The 9,408-nt window shown below is 33.7% G+C and overlaps 1 protein-coding gene across 3 annotated transcripts in view; it reads left to right on the top strand.

Annotated features, from left to right (window-relative positions):
- The window catches only part of arrb2b (arrestin, beta 2b), a 53,396-nt gene that overhangs the window by 25,721 nt on the left and 18,267 nt on the right, over positions 1 to 9,408 (top strand). The gene's annotated exons all lie outside the window — the stretch shown is intronic.

Raw genomic sequence — 9,408 nt, 5'->3', positions numbered from 1 at the left:
GGAATATATTAGAGGTTCTATAAATTCAGTATAGAATTACAATTTAGGAATAAAAATGTTGTTCTATAGAGATGTTCTAACATTCAGATCATTTAAAACCCATTTGGGTTGTACAAACTGTAAAATTTGGTAAGCTGCCTTAATCGCTAATTAAATAAGAGGAAAAATCATTCATAATTGATTCAGAACTTTGTAGCATTTTCAGTGTTCATCAAAACTTTATGATTATGTTGAATAATGAAACTCACAAATGGATGAAAGCACAGTGATTCTCACTGAGACAAAGACTTTTTATTAACCACAGAGCACAAAATGAGCTTACCTGATTCCCCTCACTGTTGCCTCGACTTTTTCATCTTTTCATTGTTCTTTTAATTGTGATTTCTCTCTAAAGGACTACTTGATTTAAGAGCAAGCTGTAGAATTAGCCCTAAATCACATTTTACTGTTTTATTCATTCATTTGAGAGGCTTGTTTCTTTCATTAAACAGCAAGGCACCAATTTTCAGTTGTTACCTTTTGATGTGTAGTTCATCAGAATAAGCTGTTTTTCTGCCAGGTAATGCGCTACTGTTTGGGGTTAGTAATATTTAGATTTTCTCTTAAGACTCTTACTGTATTCTCATCAGTGCTGCATTTATTTAATCAAAAAATATAGGCGTTTAAAGGAATAGTTCACCCAAAAATAGAAATTCTGTCATTAATTACTCATCCTCATGTCGTTCCAAACCCGTGAGACTTTCGTTCATCTTCGGAACACAAATTAAGATATTTTGGATGAAATCCAACAGCTTTCTGATCCTGCATAGACAGAAATGCAACTGACACGTTCAAGGCCTAGTAAGGTACTAAGGAAGGGCCCTATGAAATCTGTTTTATTTTTTCCCAAATTATGTTTTTTTTTTTTTTTGTTTTAATTTTAATTTCTTTTTTCTTTTTTTTTAAATGGTTAAATTACATGCTATTAATCAAAAAGCATGTCTAATTGATTAAAATTATAAAACTTATACAATTTAACATCCATTTATTAAAAGTGTAACAGAAATTACATGTTAAGGCCCCTATAAAATGTTTTATTTTTTCTTGCCTTCTGTTTTATTGTTACCAAATTCTGTTTAAGCATGTCTAAGTATTTGAATGGATAAAAACAACTTAATTTATTTTTACAGTATTTTTACAATATTTAAATTTTTCTGGTTTTTAAATCAAAGCATAAAGTATTAATTTAATTTATCTTTTAATCAAATGAAAATTAAACTTTACTTTTTGGCAAACAAAGTTACTATTAAAGTTAAAACATAAAAGAAGTATTGTGTGATTATTCCTTAATAAAATCAAGTTTTAACAATTTTAGTAATAATAGTAGTAGTATTACGTATATTCTACTAAACAATAGTAATATATGTGGCCAACAATAGTAATAGCAGTAGCCAATGTATTTTTGACCCCAAAAACGTTATATAGCCTCTGGAATGCGAACTGTACCAGGAAAACCCCTCCAAAAACTTTTATTTTAGCCCCCAGACCGGGATTTTTACTGGGAGACCCTCCACAAAACGCAATTGGGCTAGTTTTGAGTAGCAATTGGGCGGGTTTTGAAGTACTCTCAGAGCAATTCTGGAGATCTTGTTCGTGTGTTTATGTCCTCACTTGGCGAGACCACCGACACTGAAATCACAGTGAGCGTCACGCACAGTTCAGGCTGTGTAGTAACAAAACCGACTGCATTTTCCACATCACGGAAATCATAGGGACTTAGTAAGGACATCATTAAAATAGTCCATGTGACTTAATTTTATGAATCTACAATAACACTTTTTTGTGCATAATTTTTTTTGTGCGAGTATTTAATAATGTCCTTACTACCTTTCTGGCCCTTGAACGTGTCAGTTGCATTACTGTCTATACAGGGTTAGAAAGCTCTCGGATTTCATCAAAATTATCTTAATTTGTCTTCTGAAGATGAACGAAGGTCTCGTTTTATTCCTGTGATAGCAAAGCCTAATTTTTTTTAGCAGACGTTACTCCAGTATTCAGTCTCACAAGCTTCAGAAATCAGTCTAATAGGTTGATTAGGTACTTGAAGCATTTTTTTTTTATTAATGATTTTTCATTTTTTGTGGCAACTTATTTGTTGAATTGGAAGTTCAAAAGAAGATCATTTATTCAAAACAGTCTTTTGTAACATAAATATATTTACTGTCACATTCCACCTATTTAATGTTTCCTTGCTGAATAAAAGTATTAATTTCTTGACCTCAAATGTTTGAACGGCATGCAGTTCGTAGACCGTTAGCAGATGTCAAACGACCCGCAAACACTTATATTATAACCAGAAATGCGACTTGGGAGCTCTATTGTTTTAATCTGTTATGAAATACAGATGCACTCTCTGTAGCTGAGAAGCTCATTATGTGTTACTGGCATACTGCTAATAGATTTGCACTTCTGTGGCGCTGTCAGTGAGCTGAATGAGAATGTACCCATGCGAGCATTTGTGGGTGTATTTGTGTCTTTGTGTCGTTTTGATAAATGTGGCATCCCAGCGGCAGACATTCCTTTGTACTCGTCATTTCAGAACTTCACAAGTTTGTGTGCGTCTTTGGCACCTACAGGCCCATTGTTTGATGTTCTTTGAGTCTGATTCGTGACTGAAGAGGATGGGGTCAACAGTCTTCATCCATCTCTCGCTCTCTCTCTCTCACACACACACACACAGCCTATCAGTGCTGGGCCAACCCTGCTGAAAACAGCTTTTAGAGGCATTTTGACCACTTATCTGGTCAGGTGAGCATACCAGGTGCCCAACCAGCTAAAATCAGGTCTGGTCAGGCTCAGAGACCAGCTAAAACCAGCTAATTCCAGATTAAACCAGCTTAGATGTTTCTTTCAGCAGGGAAGACAGAAGGTCTACAAGTCTTCCTCTTCACAGGCGTTTGTGGCACTTGTGAATGTTCAAGTGGGTTGAACATTTTGTGTCTGTTTACCGCTGACACACTTTGGATGACTTGTCTGTGTGGTTTTATACCGGTGAGAGGTAATGACCACATGCCACTTCCAGTTCAGAGTGCTAGTGAGTGCGTGCGATTTGCTGTCAGAATACGTGCCACTGCTGTCAGAATAAAGCCGCTCCGTGAACTCTGTTTGTGAGAAGAAGAGAGATCAGATAGCAGTCAGAATGAGAAAACAAGAAAGTACAGCTGCACCATTAATCACCGAAAGATCGCAATCTTGATTCAATCACTCACCTGATCTTATGTCTGAATGACAATGATTCATCGGTCTATTAAACCTTTGACAGAGTCATATCGGAAGTTTCCAAATCTGTTTTGTGCTGCCGCTGACACAGAAAGAGCAGTTATCCTGTTTAGGTATGAAACCGCTTCACAAATAGAACACGCACTATACAGCGTTTTCGCAACAATGCTACTCAGGGCTTGGCATTAATGCTTGTCCGCTTATCTAGGACAAGTGGTTTTTGTGAAGGGAAACAAAACTTTGGCGAGAATGATTCTGATTTTATTACTTGCAGTTTAAACAGTGACTGATGATGGACAGTATCAAGAGGCTTGGCAGCCTATCTGACTTACGGAAAAAAATCAAAACTAATAGGCGCAAAAGCACACACAAAGAAACAAACATAAACACTGCGGTAGTAAAAAAGATAAATATTGCATATAACATATGATATATGTAAGAAACATCAGACGACCAAGCACCAGCACAATTGCAAATGTGACTATTATACAACAATAGTTCAATAAACAAGTAGTTAATATGAACTGATTTACATTTTAGACACATTATTGACCATTTTTACAGTTCTAAGCAAAGCCACAGCAGAACATCGCATCTGTTTCATTACTAAATGAATCGGATGAGTCAATGATTCAGTGAGCCATTCATAAAGACAGTCTTTTATTGAATGAAGTAGCCCTTTGAACAAATTGGTTGAATCAGTGACTCACTCATTAAAACAGTGACTTGTCACCACTTACTGGTGGTTTGGTTTCATATTTAAAAGTATCATTGCATTGCATTTCAGTTTTATGTGTTAAAGGGGTCATCGGATGCCCATTTTCCACATGTTGATATTATTCTTTAGGGTCTTAATGAAAAGTCTCTAATATACTTTGGTTAAAAATTCTCAGTGGTTGTGTAAAACTTTTTAAACCCTTTTAAAACCCTTTTTTACCTTGCCAAAATAAGCTCTGCAAAAATCATACCATTCTGGTCGAGGCTGCTTTAAATGTTAATGAGATCTGCTCGCCCCGCCCCTCTCTTCTCTCTGTGGAGTGACGAGCCTGTTTACTTTAGCGTGTTTAGCCACTAAACTTGCTAACTAGCACATTATTAGGAAAGGCGATCGCAAAGATTCATAAAAACCCCCTTATACTCACTTCTGCTGTAAGTGAAGCTGGATCACGAATGATTTGAGCGAACATAGAGGGATATATGTAGATCGAGAGGCGCATTCCATTCACAAACAAACGTAATCCACTGCATCTTCAGCGGATCAGATGTCGGGAGTAAATGACGACCACTACATTCATTATTACATCCAGCAACACAACACCTCAATCACTCAGTTTTTGTCTAACTTACATCCTTGCTCCGGCATCAAAACATGGAGGTTGGACTGTTACAACTGATCTGAGGTAAGACGCCAATGTCAGTCAACTATTGTGGGAGCGGCCTCTGTGGGTGTGATGCAACAACGACAGGCATCTGAGAACGGCTCGATTTGAGAAAGGGGATATTATTTTTACAGATTAATTAAAAACCACTGCATGGATTTGTATCATTATAGGGTAGATTTGTACATACACTGCCAACACACATTAATGTTCAATCAGCATGTAAAAGTGAACTTAGCATCCGATGACCCCTTTAAAAACAGTAATCTTATACCATTATTTATGCATTTGCAATTTTACTGTGTAAATGCGTTTATGGAACCTCTTATCTTCATTAAACAGTCTGAGTAAATACATCTAAATGGCACTTTCGATGCAGCTTCAGTGTTTGTTGATACTGGTTTCATTTGAATAGTAACAACCATACAGAGTCTAATTATTCAAACTCAATGTATTGATCAAATTGAAGAATTTGAAATAAAAGATGACACATACATTTAGTAAGGTTAGGAAAATATTATATAAATATTATATATGACCCACATTTGACACTTTTAACACTGAATAAAGCATATAATCAGTACCTGAGATTATAATTGTCAGTTTGTTTCAGCCGTGACGTCGCAGAAATAGAACCGTTTCTAAAAATGACACTTCGCGTGTCGCTAGGGTTGAGCGATAAATCGATACCGATAATTCTTGCGCGATATGAATTTCCTCGATAAACGATAACAAGAGTTCGATAAACGTTCGATATAATGTCTATGCAGCAAAGGTGGAACAAAAGAGCTCTAGTAATTTAAAGCGGGCCACTCAGACGGTTTATCCGCTCGGATCAGAGTTCAAACGGCGGCGCGGTGCGAAGAACACAAATAACTCGGTTTATTGCCAGATAAAACAGCGCTGACAAACAGGAGAAACACTGTGTGCAATGATACAGTCAGAGGGCTTTTTACTCTACAAATCACCATCATTTACCATAGATTTACTGTAGTAGCACTAATTGCACAGTGGTGTTGTGTCAGAAATGTGGGTATATTTGTGTCGAATTTTATGGTATTATTAATGTAGACATGTATTAAATACATTGAAGGAGGAATAATGGAATATAATTACAGTATATTTTGTGCACATTTATGCTAAATGTATTTAGACTACTGCTTTTCATACAAATACCTTGAAACCATATTACATTTTTACCATGGTATTGAGGTGCTATGTTTGTGGTTTTAACTGTTATCATGATCTATGGATGATACTATAGAAGAGCAATGGTTAATTAAAAAAAAACCTCACTCAGAATAATTGAATTTCACCATATAAAAATGAGGTTGCTACAATTTTTACAGATATTACTGATTTTGATAATGAACATAAATCTACATCTGCATCCAAACTCAAGCTACTATCAAATGTGTATTTCTAGGAGACAAAAAAATGTTTTATTACTATTATTTTTAATATCAGGTAACACTAACCTGTTTCTTGATTTGAAACAATATTACTCATTAAAAAATGCAAAAGTAAGAGATTTTTTTTTTTATTCTATTAAGATATATATTTTGTTAAAGAAAATTGACTGGAAAAAGTGCGAAGAATTAAAAAAACATGAAGCGTAACCGTCTGGTTTTTAAAGCTTTCACATTGTAGCAAAAATCTGACTTTAAACTTGAAAGAAATAAAAATTTGACATTTATTAGGATAATTATCAATATCGACTGAAATGAAAAAAAAATGATCGTGATCATTTTTTGGCCATATTGCCCAGCCCGACGTGACGCCATAGCAGCTAGTTAGGACAAAAACTCCAATTAACATGGAAAAGGTACCTTTTATCGCGTGTCGCATTACATGTAGAGAAAAGGTGTTATGTGGCTAATTATTGTATAACTGCAGGTAAATTACATCATGACAATGGCACAACGCTGACTGCAACACAAGTATGCACTCCATCAAGTATGCCCTTCACAAAATGACTGATCTGAATTGTGACATGAAAGACAGCAGATGAAGAAATGATTTATTTTGGGGCCGTTCAGCTTTTAATGACCATGCTGAGCAATTTGTGCATCATGATTTTTAGTAAAAACGATGTATTTAGGACACGTCATCAGTGGAGAAAGATGCTTTTGTCCCCATAATGACGTATGGTTACAGCATCTCCCGTCAGCAGCCAGCGGGATCAAACTCTGATGACCCTTTGGAGAAAAGGCTGTTTAAAGAGGTTTGGAGTGGGATGCATACATAGATGACATAATGAAGTGAGGTGATTCAGAAAGCGAGTGAGGGAGCGTGACTCTAAAAAAGAAGGGAAAGGAATAAAGAGGGAGAAAGCACATACTGTTAGTTCTCCGTCATTCGAAACAGATGGAGCTCTGGGACACCACTCCTCTCAGAGCAGGGTGAGACTGTTTCCTCTCATATGCTGTCCATACTTCTGGCATCATCACACCCCCCGATTTCAGATTTCACTCAGGCGTACTCCTCATTGAGCTTGTCAAGTGTGAAGTGGACTCATAAAGTAAGCGGTCTATTGTTTTGAGAGGTCAGAGTATGTGTCAGTCGGTATGTGGGGTGTGTTTTGTTTCCATCTTCCTGTGCTGAAGGTTCAGCCGCTGCTGACGGCGCCGCTCTTGATGGGTGTGCATTGTCAGCTCCTGCTGAGCGAGGTTTCATTCTTCCTTTTCTTTTTTTTCCTGAGTTTTGTTAAAAGCGTGATTACACTAAAGTGTGCCCTTTTATGGAAAGTATTGGGTTGGCATTAAAAATGTGAGGGTAGGGGAAAATTTCTCACTTAGATAACCTCCACATTATTTACATAAGAGATGCATTGATGTAGTTTTCTTATTTGCACAGTAACAATGACTATAAACTTATCCTTCCTCTATTTCTCTTAAGGTTTTGATATTTCCGTATTAAATTTTTTTTCAACCTGTAGCATGACCCATGTGAATTGTATAAAATCTTGAGGGGAAAAATTGCTGCATTTTCAAATATATTTTGAATACATTTATCACATGCATGTATACTGTAGGTTTCAACAGTACTGCACAGGCTTGCGGTGAATATGTTTGTAGTATGAAAATCACTTTAATAAATCTGTTGCCAATGAAAGAGATGTATTGTATTGTATTTTATTTTATTTTTATTTTTATATGAAAATGTTATTTTGAATAATAATAATTAATGTAGTAGTAGTAGTAGTAGTAGTAGTAGTAATAATAATAGTAATAATAATAATAATAATAATAATAATAATAATAATAATAAAATATTTACATTTATTTTTATTATTATTATTATTATTATTATTATTATTATATCTTATTTTTATTATTTATATTATTATTATTATTATATAGCGTGTGTGTGTGTGTGTGTGTAAAGAAAATGTTATTTTGAATAATAATAATTAATAATGTAGTAATAATAATAATAAAAATAAATAAAATATTTAAATTTATTATTATTATTATTACGACGATTATTAAAAAAACAACAACAACAACTTTGTGTTGTATTTTCTTTTTTTTTTTTTTTCCCTGATCTTATGCCTGTTCTTTGGAGAGGTTTAAAAGATTGCTCTATTCTTTTTTTTTTTTTTTTTTTTTTTTTAACCATGCTCACTCTTTTCTATTTTCCATCTTTTTTTTTCTCCCTGTTTTTTTTGTTTTTGTTTTTTTTTTTTTTTTGTTTTTTTAATTCCCCAGTGTGTCGTTTACATCCAGGGCTTATAATTTAATAAATATTTAATTTTCAATGTCAAATTAGTTAAATTTGTATGAAAATAATAAAAGAAAATATTATGTAGAAATATTATTATTATTATTATTATTATTATCATTATTATTATTACTGTTGTTATTAACAATAATAATAATTCTGATCCCATGTCTGTTCTCTGGAGAGGTTTAAAATATTGCTCAAATTGTATTTTTTTTTCATCCAAATACCTTTTTTTTTTTTTTTTTTTTTTTTTTTTTTTTTATATATATATTTTATTTTATAAAATATTTTTCTTAATTCCCTAGTGTGTCATTTCCATCCAGGGATTATAAATATAATACATGTTTAATTTTGAATTTCAAATTAGCTAAACTACTGTAGAATAATAAAAGAGAATTTTATTTTGAAAAATAATAAATAAAATAAAATAATAATAATAATAAAGTAAGTATTTTATTAGATTAAAGATTGTTTAAAAAATAAATAAATAAAATAAACAACGGTTTGTTGTATTTTTCCTTTTTTCTGATCCCATGCCTGTTCACTGGAGAGGTTTAAAATATTGCTCAAATTGTATTTTTTGCATGCAAATTCCTTGGTCACTCTTTTCCATATTATGTCATTGAATAAGAACTGTGACAGCAACACAACATAATACATCATAAATTGATTGTATGACTCTTGCACTATAGCAGTTGATCTGTTCCTCATCTAAAGCTGTTTTATGACTTTGTAAAACTTGGAATACAGTGTATCAGTCGTATAGACCACTTATTTGATATTTTTCTGATTCTGTTCTGATTCTGTTCTCATTCTGTTCTGATTCTGTTCTGCTAAATTTCATTCATTGTATGGCAAGGGAAAGAATGACTAGTACATAATACACTTTTTCCTTTTGTGTTCCACAAAAGACAATGATACAGGTTTTAAAACGACATGAATAAATGATGACTATTAATTTAACCCTATATTTCTTTTATTTGCCTTCTCTTCATACTCTTTCTGTCTTCCATTTATGTTGCAGCCACTCTTTCATGTTCTGTCT

Source organism: Labeo rohita, chromosome 7 (genome assembly GCF_022985175.1).
Source record: "Labeo rohita strain BAU-BD-2019 chromosome 7, IGBB_LRoh.1.0, whole genome shotgun sequence".
NCBI lineage: Eukaryota > Metazoa > Chordata > Actinopteri > Cypriniformes > Cyprinidae > Labeo > Labeo rohita.
The sequence above is the reverse complement of the archived record's forward strand: the minus strand, read 5'-3'. Positions and strand labels throughout refer to the sequence as shown.